The 16500-nt window shown below is 45.7% G+C and overlaps 1 pseudogene; it reads left to right on the top strand.

Annotated features, from left to right (window-relative positions):
• The first annotated feature begins 3703 nt into the window (after nt 1–3703).
• On the top strand, nt 3704–13296 carry LOC114897682 (annotated as a pseudogene).
• The last annotated feature ends 3204 nt before the right edge of the window (nt 13297–16500 follow it).

Raw genomic sequence — 16500 nt, 5'->3', positions numbered from 1 at the left:
ATGATGCTTCTACAAGCCAAGGAATGCCAAGGATGCCAGGCAAACACCAGAAGCTGGGGTGGAGGCATGAGCAGATGCTCCCTCGCAGCCCTCAGCAGGACACAAACCTGCCCCCACCTTGACCTCAGGCTTCTAGTCTCTAGAACTGTGAGACAATATGTTTCTGTTGTTTAAGCTGCTTGGTTTGTGGCACTCTGTCACAGCAGCCTTAGGATACTAATACGATTGATAATGGCATCCATAAAATTAAATAGTTATGTGTATGGTTTTGGAAAAAAATTGTTTAATCTCTGTAAAATGAGGAAGTTGGAGCAAGTGGCTAATGAAATCCCTTGCATTCTGTGAAGGTGAAGCATTCTGTGATTCTCTGAGATTCTGCTCTATTGATCAACCTAGGACCATCTTGTGGGTAGCACCTGGAAGTGAGGGTTGAGAAACAATGTTCGCATCCACAGGAGGCTGAGGACAGGTGAAGGAGATGGAGCTCAAACAACCAGATAACCAGGCAGAACCTTAATCCTGTGGCACCTCAGATGCTAAACAGAGGCGGGACCCTGCCCGGGAGAGCGGGGCCCTGGGAGCAGAGGGCAATCCCCACAGAAAGCTAGGACGACCCCGGCGGGGCTGGCAGTGGCCCCGGGCCCCTCCTCACTCAGGCAGGGTGGTCTGGAAGCAGCAGTTAGGAGTCAGGCTGAGACCGCTGGCCTGAGTTTCTGTCCCCCTGAGTGAACAGTTAGCAAAGGACAGGAAGGACCAATTCACAAACCAAGGTGGGCAACCTCATGACTGTTCGGGAATACTTGTTGAAGGAGACCCTTGGTAAGTTGGCAGGTAGGAACCCAGAGTCATCGTAACTTGGGTATGAAAGGAAATGTGACTTCACGTTGTGGTCACCGGCAGGTGGCGTGTAGGCATTTGGGTGACGTGTCCTGTGAACAGCACAGAGCAGGGGCCGTTCCGTGCTCCTCATTACTGATTTCCCTAGTCAGTGCCCTGCACATTGTAAACCATCAATTTGTTGCATGAAAGAAAGACAATGAAGTAGGAATTTGTTCCAGGAATATGGGAAACAATTAGCCAGCTTAGTAATTAGGACCATGTTACCCTTGTAGACTTGACTTTAATTAGCTGTTTATTTGAATTAAGTAATTAATCGTTACATTGATTGTATTATTTAGTGCCTGTTGGTGAAGGATAATGTGTATGACCACAAAGGTTAGCTTAGCAATTTGAGAATGAGTGGGAGAAGCAGAGTTAAACTTTCCCATGTTATCAGTCACCAAATATCAACCAGCTCTCTGAAATGTGCAAAGCGCTGTACTGGGTGCTTGTAATCAAGGTGCAGGGTCACGTATAAAGTGGCCAATGATTATTCTTCAAAATAGAACAGTAAGCAGAATCCCATGTTCACTGCACAGCCTCTCCTTCTCTTGTCTGTTTTTGTACACGGGCTTTTCCTCTTCCAGAAATGCCCCAGCTTACAAAATCATCCTTCGAGGCTTATCTTTCCAATGACTTTATCCACTGTTTCCTCCAGATCTGCTGAATGGGAATATTCCCTCCTTTGCATAGCCATCACTCATCACCAGCGTCCTCCAGAGCTCATACTCTACCTTGTATTCTAATTGACAGCTATTTGTCTCATCCCTGTTACTAACTTATATGTTCCCTGATGTGGTGAGTTGAATAGTGTCCCCTCCCAAATTCATGTCCATCTGGAACCTCAGAATGTGACCTGATGTGCAAATAAGGTCTTTGCAGATGTAATTAGTTAAGGATCTTGAGATGAGATCATCCTCGATTTAAGGGAAGGCCCTACATCCAATGACTGGTGTCTTTATAAGAGAAAGGAGAGGGAGGTTTGGACACAGATGCAGAGCAAGTACAGCCATGGGAAGACGGAGGCAGAGATCAGCCACAAGCCAAGGAAAGCCAGGAGCCACCAGAAGCTGAAGTGCTCAGAGGCAAGGAAGGCTCCTCCCCTTGGGCTTTTGGAGGAAAAATGGCCCTGCTGACACCTTAATTCCAGATTGCTGGCCTCCGGCACTGTGAGAGAATAAATTTCTATTGTTTAAGACTGCTGTTCGAAGGGCCTTTCTGCCTCAGGAAGGTAGGGGTACTCATGCGGGCCTGAGTCACAGGAGAGAAAGGGAAGACGGAGCACAGGGCAGCTGCTTCAACCAGCTCCAAGATTTCTTCCACATCTGGTGCCCCCAGGGACACGCAAGGGCTGCTTAAGCAGGGTCATTCAGAAGTTCCAGGGTAGCTGACTGCATTAGCTGAGCAAGCCCCCAGGCACATACAACCTTTCTTCCTGCCCTGAGAACGCTTTACACACCCTCTGAGATTTCTGCCCTGGAAGCAGGATGTCACTCCACCTACTTCACTTTGCTGAGCCTTTCCTAGGTGTCCTGGTCAACCAAGAGGATGAGGTTTTGCACTCCGGGGGCTAAATTCTCACTGGAGGGGTACGTGAGAATCCATGTTGGTGAGAACATAGGGAGGCCAGATGCACCCTTCCAGAGCCTCCTGCTTCTGTGTGGTTCCTTCTGATTTAAATGTCCTGTCCTTGTCAGGCTCTTTCTCTCTCGTAACTATTAGTGTGACGGGCATCACATTAATATTCTATCATTAGTCACACACCATGGGCAAATCACTATTTCAGTCGGTGTTGATTATAAATTATTACGTCAACTGCTCTACAATTCTATAGTAATGTTCATCCTCAGGTCCCTCAAAAATAGGAAAAACAAAAGCCCAGCAAGATTTCAGCCCAGAACCTGCCAGCACAGGGCTCTTCCTTTGACATCTTGCTTGAGTGTCATTTCCGGGCGTCGCAAGTTATTTAATGCTTACATGGTGATATCTGATCTTTCTTTCTATTGTCCCCCAGTGGCCACCGGAGCGCTCTCATTCAAACACAAGCTCATGTGAAACCAAAGAGAAGGCAGTTACACTGCAGGGCACCACACAGCTGTGCTTTTTAGTATTTGCCCAAATGGCTTCCTAGGGTAACAGCAATCACCAAAGCTCTCTGTTTTGAGTAAGCAAACTCCATTTTAATCACAGATGGCACTGAGCATTGTGGCCCTGTAAGCTATTCTAGAGTGGCATTGAAGCATCCCTTCTCAGCCTGGGCATCCCAGCATGGGAGTGTGCACTCACCCGCTTGGATTACTGGTGTTTCGATGGCAAGGCCTAGGCAGTTGTTCCCAGGGTGGGCTGGGAATGCAGCCATGATGCCATTTATAAAGCAGACCTCAGCTCTCAAGGCAGATAGTAACATGTACTGCTTCCTGCAGAACTGGATTCCATAGCTGGATCTGGGTCTGTTGCCTACTGCCACTCTGTCCTCAGCCTGGAGGGTAGCAGTTTGCTCCATCATGGGCATTGCCAGGTATTTGGTGGTCCTTATTAAAAAAGCCTGTGCTTTGGGGTTTGAGAGGAGAGCAGGAATAGTCTATCCCTTTAAAAAAAAAAAAACCTTCTTAGACACCTGGCTCTGTAGCAATGTATCCATATCGATGGGTGGAGTGTGCCTGGTTCCATCTCCACCCATACATCTCCTCTTGACTTCTTACAGCTGAGCAAGTCACAAGAAAGGAAGAGACTGACGAACCAGCTCTCCTATACCAAGTTCCTGTGACATCTTGAGTGTCTACTGCCCGAAAGCGAAGACTTGTTAAGGGCGAAAAGGACAACCATGGGTGAAGGAAGCGGACACCAGGTGAGTAGGGCAATGATTCTAAAGCCCAGCCCTGTCCACGCTATCTGGGGGGTGGGGGTGGGGATTGGCCCTCGGTTGCAGTAGCGGATGGAAGTCCAAGGGGACTGCCGTATGTGTGGTGCACACTCAAGGGAGCACGTGGCTTGGTGAGTCAACCAGTGCCTCCAGCTCCTCCAGGGGCCGTATCATAAGGGGTACGCCTCACTGGGTGGTAAGATGCATGCCAACTGATGGAATCACCACCCAGAGTTGTTAAAAGACCAAGATGTCAAGCTGTTAGTGGCCACATTCCCACTGTCCAATCCAATTAAAATTAGCCTTTATTTTCATACACGGAAACTCAAGAGTGTCCACAGGCGTAGTTCTCATCGTATGACTCAGACACGCAATGGTCTCTGGGTTCTCCAGATGACCACAGACTGATTTCTCGGAGGGCAGTGAGACTGGCTCATCATTCTGCATCTTCAAAAGCTTTCGTACTCTACGATTATCCTCGTGGACATGTACATCTGACTTGACATAGGTCATCTTAAAAACAAAAACAAACGAACGTTCCGTTGACCTATATTCCGGCCCAACCACGGCCCATCTCTCTGCTTCTCCTTAGAGTAAAACTCCTCAAACGTTATGGGTTATCACTGTCTCTAATTTTCTCACCCTCCATTCTCTCCCAGCCAGCTTCTTCATTCCCAGCTCTCTCAGAGGGGAACCGCTGACCTCCACTTACTTAATCCAGAGGCCAGTTCTCTGCTCCTTCTTACAAAACTTCCCACCAGCTATTGTCATGGTTGACCCCCTCCCTCCTTCTTAAAACTTTTTCTTCTCCAGGGTCCCAGGATACCATGTTTTCTAGGTTTTCATCCTACCTACCATACTGTTGCTTTTTTCCATTCTCTTCTGCCTGACATCTTAATGTTAGATTCCCCTGGCGTTGAACCTTCAGAATTTTCTCTTCTCTTCCCTTTGTTCCTCTCCTCTCCACTCTTTCTCCAGGTAATCTCTTTTAGTCTCATACCATCTATATATTCATGACTTTCAACTCTATCTTTCCAGAGTCCTCGTCTTTCCCCTAAGGAAGCTGCCTCTATGACATCTCTGCTTGGATGTCTAATAGACACCTCAAGTCAAATGTCTTCGCATCCCTCTTTGGAGGGATCTCCCCCAAGATTCTGTTGTGAGGCAAGGACTCCTTCATCTACCCAGTTCTCAGATCCAAAAGCTAAGAATCGTTTATCTTTGACTCCTTTTTTTCAGTTATATCCCACGTTGAGTGCCATAGTCCTATTTGCTCTAACTTCAGAATATATCCCACAATCTAATTACGTCTCACCACATCCAAATCATTATCTCCTCCTAGACGGCAGCAAGAACTCCTCTCTCTGGGTGTCCACACTTCCCCTACTGTACTGCATTCTCTACCTAACGGGCAAAATAACTTCTTAAGAGTGTAAATCTGCATATTGCTCTCTTGCTTAAATCTTGCTAATGGTGTCTAATCATATTACAGAATAAAATTTAAGCCACGTGCCATATATGTAATCTGACCCCTGTCTACATGATCTGACCCCATCTTCCTTGCCTCCATTCTCGGCTTGCTCTCTAGGTTCATCACACTGGCCTTCATTCTAGACCTCAGGCAGCCCTGACTTGTGCCTGTGTCAGGGTCTTTGCACTTGCTGTTCCTTCTGCCTGGAATGCTTTCCCCCCAGACCGTGGCATAATTAACTGCATGGTTCAAGTCTCAGCTTTATTGTCGCCTCCTAAGAGAGGATGTCCCCCACCTCGGTTTAAAGCAGCTCCCAAACCTCATCATTCTCTATCTCATTACACTCTTTTCCTGCATGTTGATGAACACTCTCTTCTTGAAATTGTCTTTTTATTTGTTTACACTTACTTTTGTCTCCCCACGCAAGAGTATGTAACAGCCCTCTTGTCTGTCTCGTTCACCGCTATTTCCCTAACTTACACTAAAGCCTAGCTCATATCCTCTGCTCAATAAATACTTGTGTGAGGAAATGCTCCCATTATGATAAATTCTCTACTGTGTTTCTGTTGCTGGTATGAAGCAACAAGGCTTCTAAATCTGGCAGCACAGAAGAATTACCTAGACATGCTTTTCATAATTCATACTCTTGGGCCCCATCCCAGGATCTATTGACGTGCCGTTGAAAGTGTCCTGATCTTTCCATTCACTCTGATGAAACGTCTTGAATTGGCAAAGACAAGGAGCAGGGGGTTAAGATTCAGGCTAATGGGATTTGGGTTAAGCGGTCCCGTGAGTCCTTTAGATTGCAGTTGGTTCTGGGGGCGGAGAGAGATGAGAAGTTGGACTCCGTGGCGTGGGCCCGTCTGGCTGTTGAGAGCCGCGGTCCGGTTTGGGAGCTGAGTGATTCTGTGAATTCCCAGTGCGCCTGTTCGCTCGAGGAAAAGTCTTTACCTCACTATGTCCTTCAGCACCATGATCTAGAACTCTGCTATTCAGTATAGTAGCCATGATTTAAATTTGAATGAATTAAAATTAAGGTATTTGAATCAAATTTACTAAAATTAAAATAGGATAAAATGAAAAATTCCATTCTGCAGTCTCACTGGCCACATTTTAAGAACTCACTCACCATATGGGCGAGAGGCTACAGTATCTGACAGTGCATTCCTGTCAGCGTAGAAAGTTCCGTTGGACGGTGCTGGTCTGGAAAATGGGCTCCTGGGACATTTAGGGCATCCACCTGCTGTTGTGATTGCTTTAAATGCCAGCCCTGTCAGTCCTACATGGAACTAAGCTCTACCCTGGTTAAGCAACGGGTCTCGTGAGGCCTGGGAATTTCAGTTGAGCAGGTGAGAAGCTGATGAAAACAACTTGTAAAAACATGTGCCAGGGCTTCCCTGGTGGCACAGTGGTTGAGAGTCCGCCTGCCGATGCAGGGGACACGGGTTCGTGCCCCGGTCCGGGAAGATCCCACATGCCGCGGAGCGGCTGGGCCCGTGAGCCATGGCCGCTGAGCCTGCGCGTCCGGAGCCTGTGCTCCGCAACGGGAGAGGCCGCGACAGTGAGAGGCCCGCGCACCGCAAAAAAAAAAAAAAATGTGCCAGCAGACTTGCCCACTCGCAGAGGAGATGCACATTTTCACAGAAATACACTTTTGTTGCTTCTGAGGGCGTGGCGACAGCACATCTCTGGGACAGGCAGGGCACTTTCCTTAGCTTGTTCTCCTTGAACTCTGAGTCCAAGGTCACTCATGGGAATATCACTGGGATTTGTTAGGTAACTGTTTCTTAGGCTTACATGTTTTATCCCCAGTGCGAGGATCAGTCACTCTTAAGGCAGGCGAAATGAGTTGCGCTCTTATCTCCTCCCTGGCATTTCGCAAATGGCGAACCCTCGCACTTAGTGTAGCCTGCACTACAGTGAGCTCGGCACACGCCTCTTTTTGTTTGCTCATGAGGTTCTCAAGGGCAAGGATTATACCTTATTCCCTTCCCTGCAGCAGCTGGTACTATGCATGATGCATAATTGTTTCTATACAAATTGGATGGATAGGTGGATGGATGGACAGGTGAATAGGTGGATGGATGGATGGATGGATAGATGGAGGGACTCAGAGCCACACTGATGGAGGATTCCACATTTCCATGATATTACCGTTTCTAGCAACACATCATTTCTCATCTCAGGACTTCAGAGGAAGTCAGCATTATTCTCTCTTCTGGAGATGAGGAGACATAATCTTACAAGTCAACAGTGAGTAGATGAGTGAGGAAAAGCTTTTCCAATGTCATCAGAGCATCCTCATGGGACTTTATGGAAAAAGCCATTTCCGCTCTCTCTCTCTCTCTCTCTCTCTCTGGTAGAAAGCCCAGCTAGAGAAAGAACAAATTTAGCTCAAAAAGAAACATGGTAATAGGGAACTTTCATAAGAAATTGCATATGTGCCTTGTGAAACATTCAGGTTCCCAGAGCATTTTGGGTTACTCTTTTAAGAACCCAATACTGAGTGCTTATTATAGACTTTTGAATCCTCTATCCCCACATCGTGTCATCATGTCTCAGAGGAAAAGGAGGATGAGCTTGCGCGTCGCACAGCAGGGAGCTACAGGAGATCACAGAACCAGGCATAGGCCAGCTCTGAGCCACCTGGCAAAGGAGGCAAGTTTGTCAGGGGCACATTCCTTATCTCCTTTTTGTTGTTCATGACCGTGAGGCTGTGACAGTAGTGGGAAACCCAATAATGCTTATGTAAGACAACATGAGCAGACTGGTCCCCACTTCTAACATACTTTTTCATGTTAAATGATCAGTTCTATAAGTATCGCTTGCTTTTCTTTTTGTCATTCTTTTCTGACTATAAAAATAATCCACATTCATTATAGGAATATAGAAAGGTATAAAGAAGACTAAAAATGCTTGCAACCCTGCTATCCTGAGTTTCTGTTGCATATATTTTAGTGTATTTCCTCCTTATCCTTTACCTGTGCATATATGATATAAATATGTTATATCTTTTTTAAAGTAATTAGAATCATGTTCACACTTCGTTACTTGATCTTTATATTTGACAATGCATTATTATTATTTTTTTTTTTTTTTTTTTTTGCGGTACGCGGGCCTCTGACTGCTGTGGCCTCTCCCGTTGCGGAGTACAGGCTCCGGACGCGCAGGCTCAGCGGCCATGGCTCATGGGCCCAGCCGCTCCGCGGCATGTGGGATCCTCCCGGACCGGGGCACGAACCCGCGTCCCCTGCATCGTCAGGCGGACCCCCAACCACTGCGCCGCCAGGGAAGCCCTCTGAAGCTTTTGGAAAGCTGCGTCCTTGTCTGTTTTTTCAGCTGAATCACGCTTATGGACCTGCTGTCTTTGTGAAGTTTGTGATCTGTGCTGATGAGCTCATATTTTTCGAAAGTTTTATCTATGGCAATTCTTTGAGGCAAATCTGAGAGGACTTGCTTTTCCATGAGCCTAGGACTACTTCCAACCCAGCAGCACTCTATACGAATTCTGTACTTCAGTTTTTTGGGACTACCCAGATAGTGTGGATTGAAGTTGGAAAATTATACAATAGCCTTGTGTTTATGAATAACCAAGGCAGAGAGTTTGTTCCTTTACCCAAGTACTAAGGTTGGAGAAAGGCAGTTTGCCTTGATGTCTGGGTGGTAGTGGGGAGGGACAGCATATATCCAATTCATGTCCACACCGAAAATATAACCTATTGGAGTCTCTTCACTGTGTGAAGATCTTCTACCGGATCCTGTGCTTTGTGAGGTCCCAAGCCTTTTTCTGTTTTTTTTTTTTTTTGGCTGTGCCGCCGAGCGGCTTGTAGGATCTTAGTTTCCAGACCAGGGATCAAATCCGTGCCCCCTGAAGTGGAGGCTCTGAGTTCTAACCACTGGACCACCAGGGGATTCCTGGAGGCTTTTTCCTCATGTGGCCCGACCACTGGAGTTTGACAGACACCCTCAGGATGAAAGTCAGCTTTAGGGTTCCAAAGATAGTTCTAGAAGGAGAGGTCATTCTTAGCCCAGAGCCTCTGTCGGCTCCCCAGAAGGGTTAGGCTGGCCTGTGGTGCGAAACATTCAATGCTGCCATCACCTCTATTCTGCTACTTTCCTGACCAGCTCAGTGAATCTTGCCTCTTATGAGAGCTGGGTCCAGAGGAAAGCATCTTCTAGAAGCCAGCTCTAGATCGCCCAGCCTTTTGTGTCCAGTCCTTATCCAGGCACGCCTGTCCTGTGCTTCAGCTCCGCCCCCCACACAATCACAGAGTGCCTCAGAGACCATGGATTCCCACCACCATCTCTCTGGTCACTGCTTCTCCATCTCCCACCCACTCCTTTGAAAAAATAAGTAGAAGAGTCATCTGTCTTGGAAGATAACTTGGTGACACTCTCCTCTTTCAGAAAGGGCTAGGAAGAGAGGCTAAATTCAAAGATACGACATCCCCCAAAACTGTATGGAGACAGGGCATCTGCCACGTCCCCTCAAGGAGAGCCTGCCAACTCTTACTGCAGGAGGATTTTTTTTCTTTCTAATTTTAAAAGCCTGAGCCAGTGTATGGAGTGGGTTTCTGGCTTGAAGCCATTTTGAAGCATTGTAACACAAGGCAGGTGGCTGAAAAGTGCCTACACACTCACCTGGCACTGCCTTTGGTTTCTCCAAGAGCGGAGCTGGACTTGGTCTCCAAGCTCTCTCTGGAAGCTCAGGGCATCCAGCACAGGCTGAGGGAGACCAGGAACACAGAACAAAAGTCTGCCTGAGAGACACTCTACTCCGTCTGACAATTTTCTGGTTGTATGTAAAACCTCCAGTGTGATTTATGATTAGCTTCTTTTTTATGAAAAACATATTTTATTTCTTAAAAAGAAAGCATTTTATTAAATAGGTAGTGGGGTAATATTTATAAACTTCTTCCACATCTTAATGCATTTGTTTTGCATCCTTACTGTTGGTCAGACTTCCATAACCACCTTTCACTCAGGGATCAAGAAAGGGCATTGCTATTACCCTAGAGGAAATAATTCATGAATTTTTAAGTGTGTATGACTTATTAATTTGTTCCCTAAATACTAAAATACCATTTTTTTAATGATTAGGTTTTGAATCTCCTTCTTTGGGGTTGGTCTTGTCCAGGGGAGCCACAGGAACTGTGTGACCCGAGGACTGAGGGTCCCTCTTACTGGGTATCACTGTGGACCAATTTGTGCAGGTTGAAGAAAAGAAAAAGTTCTGCCAGTGGGCTTATTGACACGCCTTCTGACCTTCCTCATTAGCTGTTGTTGCCAGGCTCTCCCCTACCCCAGCAGACAGCCTCGGGCAGTAACAAGAGAAGCTAAGCACATTTTCAAATTCAAAGTTAGGTCTGCAAAGAGCTGGGAGTTTGGGCTTTCTCCTTGGACAAGGGCAGGACTCAGCCCTCTCACGTTGTTACCAGCCCCGCCTCGTGTTTTCAGCAGGATAAATCAGGCCAATAAACTCTGCTGCTTGATGGAAGGTAAAAGGCATAAAGGTGAATGTTATTTAGGAGACGAAAGATCAGTTAGTGCTTGGGAAATGCTTAAGTCAAGAGAATTCTTTTTCTATTCCTGAAGGTGGGTCACTTGGAAATTAAGCTTAAGTTGACTGTGAGTCCCATAGTTCTAAAAAACGTTGCTAGTATTGGTCAACAAATTAACTGCTGACATATTTGACAAAAGATGGTGGAATAAAATGCTATCTGTCCCTTTCTCTTCCTGGAACATACAGAAAATAATATCTATAATCCCCAAACCATTCTGAAGAATATTTGGCACTAATTGAACTAGAGTAGCAGGAGCAAGGGTGCCGGCAACAGCCCAGAGCCTGACACGCGACAAACGTTGACTGAATGGATAATGAAGCATCCCCTCTTTAGATCCAAAGCAGGATGCTAACATCTCTGAAAGTAAGTGAAAGAATTCTGTAAAACCCAACCTGGGGTGCTATACTTGGAACAATTAAGTTTAAATTCCTGGAGAGGACACAGGAGAAAGAAGGGCCGTTTCTGTGGTGGGATTCTAAAGTTTGTCGTTTCAGAATGGCGGGGGATGTGTGGATGGCATAGGATGGAACCCTAGAACCAGCCCTCTGTGTGTTCTAAGACCCCCCGCTCCACCAGCCTTTCTCACTGCAAAAGAGAGGCAAGCCCCAAACTTAAAGTAGGTAGATATTCAGAGCAGAGAGCCCAGCCCATTTAAGCGGAAAACCTAGATAATAATAATTATGAATAAATTTAAAAGCTGTGCTTCATAACCTAAGAATATGATTAAAGCAATGCTCAGGGGAAAATTGTTAGGTTTAAGCACTTAACATTAATAAATAAAAAATAATCCAAATAATGCATTGATTATTCAACTCAAGAAGTCTGAAAAAGAACCCAAGCTAATTACAGAAAACAAAAGGAAGACATTATGTTGAGAGTTGAAATGAATAAATTTTAAAAAATAGATTTTTGGCAGAAAAAAAAATGAATCCAAAGTCTAATGGTTTTAAATGAAAGAGATAAACCATTAATATCCCACCCCTCCCAAAACTGAGGGACAAAATACAAGTCCATAAAATTAGAAAGGAGAATGGGGAAATAACACAAAGATGGATGAATTTTTTTTTATTTTTGCGGTACGCAGGCCTCTCACTGCTGTGGCCTCTCCCGTTGCGGAGCACAGGCTCCAGACGCGCAGGCTCAGTGGCCATGGCTCACGGGCCCCGCCGCTCCACGGCATGTGGGATCTTCCCAGACTGGGGCATGAACCCGTGTCCCCTGCATCGGCAGGTGGACTCTCAACCACTGCGCCACCAGGGAAGCCCTGAAATTTTGAAAAAACTTTATGCTCAATTCTAAGCAAACACATGGGAAAACCTAAGGAATTACCATATATGATGTTGGGAAGTTGTCTAGATGGCAGACCCAGATAATTTCACAAATGAATTATTTTAAATCTTTAAGAAATAGGTCACTCTAACACTTTAAGAACCTTTCTAGAGTAAGGAAAATAAATGCTTCCAACATCGTCTTATACAGCCAGCATAACGCTGATGCCAAAATTTGACACTGATGGTATATCATGCACACACAGAACTCACAAACAGAAGGCCAGTTTTGCTAATAAATGTCATGCAAAAATCTTAAATAAAATATTGATACATTAGTTAGCATTTTCTTTTTTGCAACTGACACACTTTCTAATAGCTCCTTGACCAGAGAGGAAAATATAGCTCTATTAGAAAAGAAAAGAATTTAAATATTTCAATGCTGCAGAAGGGCACTGTGGGAAAACTGACTTTTGATCATGACCTTTGACTCCAGGGTCGGTGTTAGAACCAACAGAGGAAAGAACATTAAATCAGAATCGAGAGGTGGCCTGTGGGTCGAGGTTGCTCACGAACGCAGACTTTCACCCTGCTTTCTCCAGTCAGAAGTTTCTTTTGATTTTGCTATGCTTGAACGTGGTTGCATGGGCGCTTAGGGTTGCTGATGTCAGCAAGGCCACGTTCAGTTCCAGCGTGAAGATCATGAAGCCCAACAGCAAGAAGCTGGACGAGTATGAGTTGGGCATCTCCCAGGCCCTCCTGCAGCTGGAGATGAACCCGGACCTCAAGGCCCAGCTGCGGAAGCTGAACATCACGGCCGCCAAGGAAATTGCAGTTGGTGGTGGTCGGAGAGCTATCATAATCTTTGTTCCCGTTCCGCAACTGAAATCTTTCCAGGAACTCCAGGTCCAGCTAGTGCGTGAGTTGGAGAAGAAGTTCAGCAGGAAGCACGTTGTCTTTATTGCTCAGAGGAGAATTCTGCCTAAGCCAACTCGAAAAAGCCATACAAAAAATAAGCAAAAGCATCCCAGGAGCCGCATTCTGACTGCCGTGCACGACACCATCCTGGAGGACTTGGCTTTCCCTAGTGAGATTGTGGGCAAGAGAGTGGATGGCAGCCGACTCATAAAGGTTCATTTGGATAAAGCACAGCAGAACAATGTGGAACACGAGGTTGAAACATTTTCTGGTGTCTATAAGAAACTCACAGGCAAGGAGGATAATTTTGAATTCCTAGAGTTTCAGTTGTAAACAAAACTGACTAAATAAAATATTATTCACAATTTTTAAAAAAAGAAGTTTTCTTTTGAAAAAAGTGAATGTTCTAGGCTTCCCTGGCAGTGCAGTGGTTAAGAATCTGCCTGCCAATGCAGGGGACACGGGTTCGAGCCCTGGTCCGGGAAGATCCCACATGCCGCGGAGCAAGTAAGCCCGTACGCCACAACTACTGAGCCTGTGAGCCACAGCTACTGAGCCCACGTGCCACAACTACTGAGCCTGCCCGCCTAGAGCCCATGCTCTGCAACAAGAGAAGCCACCGCAATGAGAAGCTGGCGCACCGCAACGAAGAGTAACCTCCACTCACCGCAACTAGAGAAAGCCCATGCACAGCAACAAAGACCCAACCCAGCCAAAAATAAATAAGTAAAATAAATTAATTTTTAAAAAAAGTGAATGTTCTGTTTAGGTAAGTTCTTCGGAAAGGAGGATGTGAGCCTGTGACTACCGTTCCTCTTCCTGTTCAGTGAGACGGGCAGCCTGGTGGGTGAAAGAAACAGGGTGAGGAGAGGGAGGGAGATGGGCCATTCTTCAGAAGAATAAAAATGGAGTTTGTAGAGGGGAGGTAAAGGCGACAGCAAAGAGACGGGCTGTGACATCCTTGGAGTGGCGTCGACGAGCAACATCAGCCATAGAGAAAGGCTGTCATGGCTGGTCGTTGCTGACAAGACCCTCAGTAGTAAGAGATTAGGGCTGAAGTCCTTTAGCCGGCTCCGTGGAAGCTTAGCCGACTGCGCTGTGTTTAATCCTCTCAGGCAAACAAGCCCTTCTCACCAGGCCTTGGACGGCGGCTGGTGCCAATTCTGGCCTGAAGTGCTGGCCAGCTTTGGAAATTAGACCATTCTTCTGCGAGCCCTGGGGGGAAGTACATGAGTCAGTTTCTGAAGTGTGGAAAGCCAGCCTGCTAATGGCACAAGGCTTCAGGATAATGCAGCCAAGCACAGAGTGGTAATAACAATCTCCAAGGTAAGTATTCACTGTGGAGCCAGGAAAGAACAAGGCTGCAACCCAACCTTGGCTCTGACACTCCCAGGCTGGCCAGGCCCCTGAGGGGACATGGAGAGAAGTGGTTCTAGCACAGGACCTGTGGGATCAGAGATTGAAACTGGCCTTTTGAAAACTAAAACTAGAGATACCATATGATCCAGCAATCCCATTCCTGGGCATAAATCAGGAGAAAACCACAATTTGAAAAGATACATGCACCCCAGAGTTCATTGCAGCACTATTTACAAGAGCCAGGACATGGAAGAAACCTAAATGTCCATCAACAGAGGAATGGATAAAGAAGATGTGATACATATATACAATGGAATATTACTCAGCCATAAAAAAGGACGAAATAATGCCCTTTGCAGCACCATGGATGGACCTAGAGATTATCATATTGAGTGAAGTAAGTCAGACAGAGAAACACAAATGTCATATGATATCACATGTGGAAATGAATTTATCTACAAATGAATTTGTCTACAAAACAGAAATAGAGTTTCAGATAGAGAAAATAAACTTATGGTTACCGGGGGGGGGTAAGAGAGGGGGAATAAACTGGAAGATTGGGATTGACATATACACACTACTGTATATAAAATAGATAACTAATAAGGACCTACTGTATAGCACAGGGAACTCTACTCGATACTCTGTATTGGCCTATATGGGAAAAGGATCTAAAACAGAGTGGATATATCTATATGTATAACAGTTTCACTTTGCTGTACACCTGAAACTAACACAACATTGTATATCAACTATACCCCAATAAAAATTTTAAAAAAAAGAAAGAAACTGGCCTTTTGAGAGAACAGCACCAGAAGCTAGAAACCCCCAGAAACACTTGAAACATTTTCCCAGAGGGATGCCCATCTCAGCCCCCCGAGCCACAGCAAGCTGCTGTTGATTGAAAAATTCCAAGAATGGGTAGGAAGTGAGTCTGGCTCTGAGACAAGACTTTCAGTTGATAGAGTCCTATATATGAAGATCTTCCTCTAATTTCTTTCCTAACTGGCTAGGAAAAGAAGGGGCAAAGTTTAGATTTTAATTGGGTTAAGGTCTCAAAGTCTGGGTCAGTCTATTTTGTGTAGGTATGTGTTTATCATCCAGAGTATTTAATGGTCTTTGTTTTGGATTTGCCACCAGGAAAGGTATAAAGCAGTGCTCCCCCAAGTAAATATAAGGCCTCAAATGGAGTTCTCAATTTTTGATTAACCATATTAAGGAGTTAGAGGCTGTGAACTTTAGGTGATAATGATATGTCATTGTAGGTTCATCAGTTGTAATAAACGTTTTGTCCAGCTGCGGGGTGTTGACAGTGGGGAAGTTTCGGGTGTGGGACAGAGAGGGTAGACGGGAACTCTCTCTACTTTCTGCTCAGCTTTGCTGTGACGCTAAATCTGCTCTAAAAAATAAAGTCTATTTTTTTTTAAATTAAAGGAAATAGAAGAAATTAATTTTTGTGTGTGTGGTACGTGGGCCTCACACTGTTATGGCCTCTCCCGTTGCGGAGCACAGGCTCCGGACGCACAGGCTCAGCGGCCATGGCTCACGGGCCCAGCTGCTCCGCGGCATGTGGGATCTTCCCGGACCGGGGCACGAACCCGTGTCCCCTGCATCGGCAGGCGGACTCTCAACCACTGCGCCACCAGGGAAGCCCGAAATTAATTTTAATAATATATTTTATGTAACCAAGTTATTATCACTTCAACAGATAATTAAAAGCATAATAATAAGCTCATTTACTTTCTCTTTTCATGTTAAGACTTGGAATTCAGCTCGTCTCAATTCAGAGTAGCCACTTTGAAGTGCTCAGTAGTCACATGGGGGCTGGTGGCTGCTGTATTAGACAATGAACGTAAAGGGTTATATCACATGGTCCCTGGGAGCTTAAAAACATGCACCCTTATCCTGTATTCAGTGCAGTGCAGCAGGGGAGGATGGAGAGATTTACCTGTTCAGAGCCCACTGGAAAGAGATGGGAACTTCGCTAGAGTTTGGTGCCAGCTACTAGTACTAGGTGGGTTTTACAAAGCTCTTGCCTCCTTTCAGGTTTTGGTTAACTAACAACTCGGCTACCCAGCCAGACAGTTCAGAACTAATCCCTGACGGCTGACAAAACAGATCCCACAGGACCAACTGGGCCAACCCCAATTCACATAGCTCCTCTTAGAGCATTTGCAA

The sequence above is a fragment of the Monodon monoceros genome, unplaced genomic scaffold, assembly GCF_005190385.1.
Source record: "Monodon monoceros isolate NGI ecotype Baffin Bay Population unplaced genomic scaffold, NGI_Narwhal_1 Super_Scaffold_17, whole genome shotgun sequence".
NCBI lineage: Eukaryota > Metazoa > Chordata > Mammalia > Artiodactyla > Monodontidae > Monodon > Monodon monoceros.
This window is presented reverse-complemented; position numbering and strand designations above follow the sequence as displayed.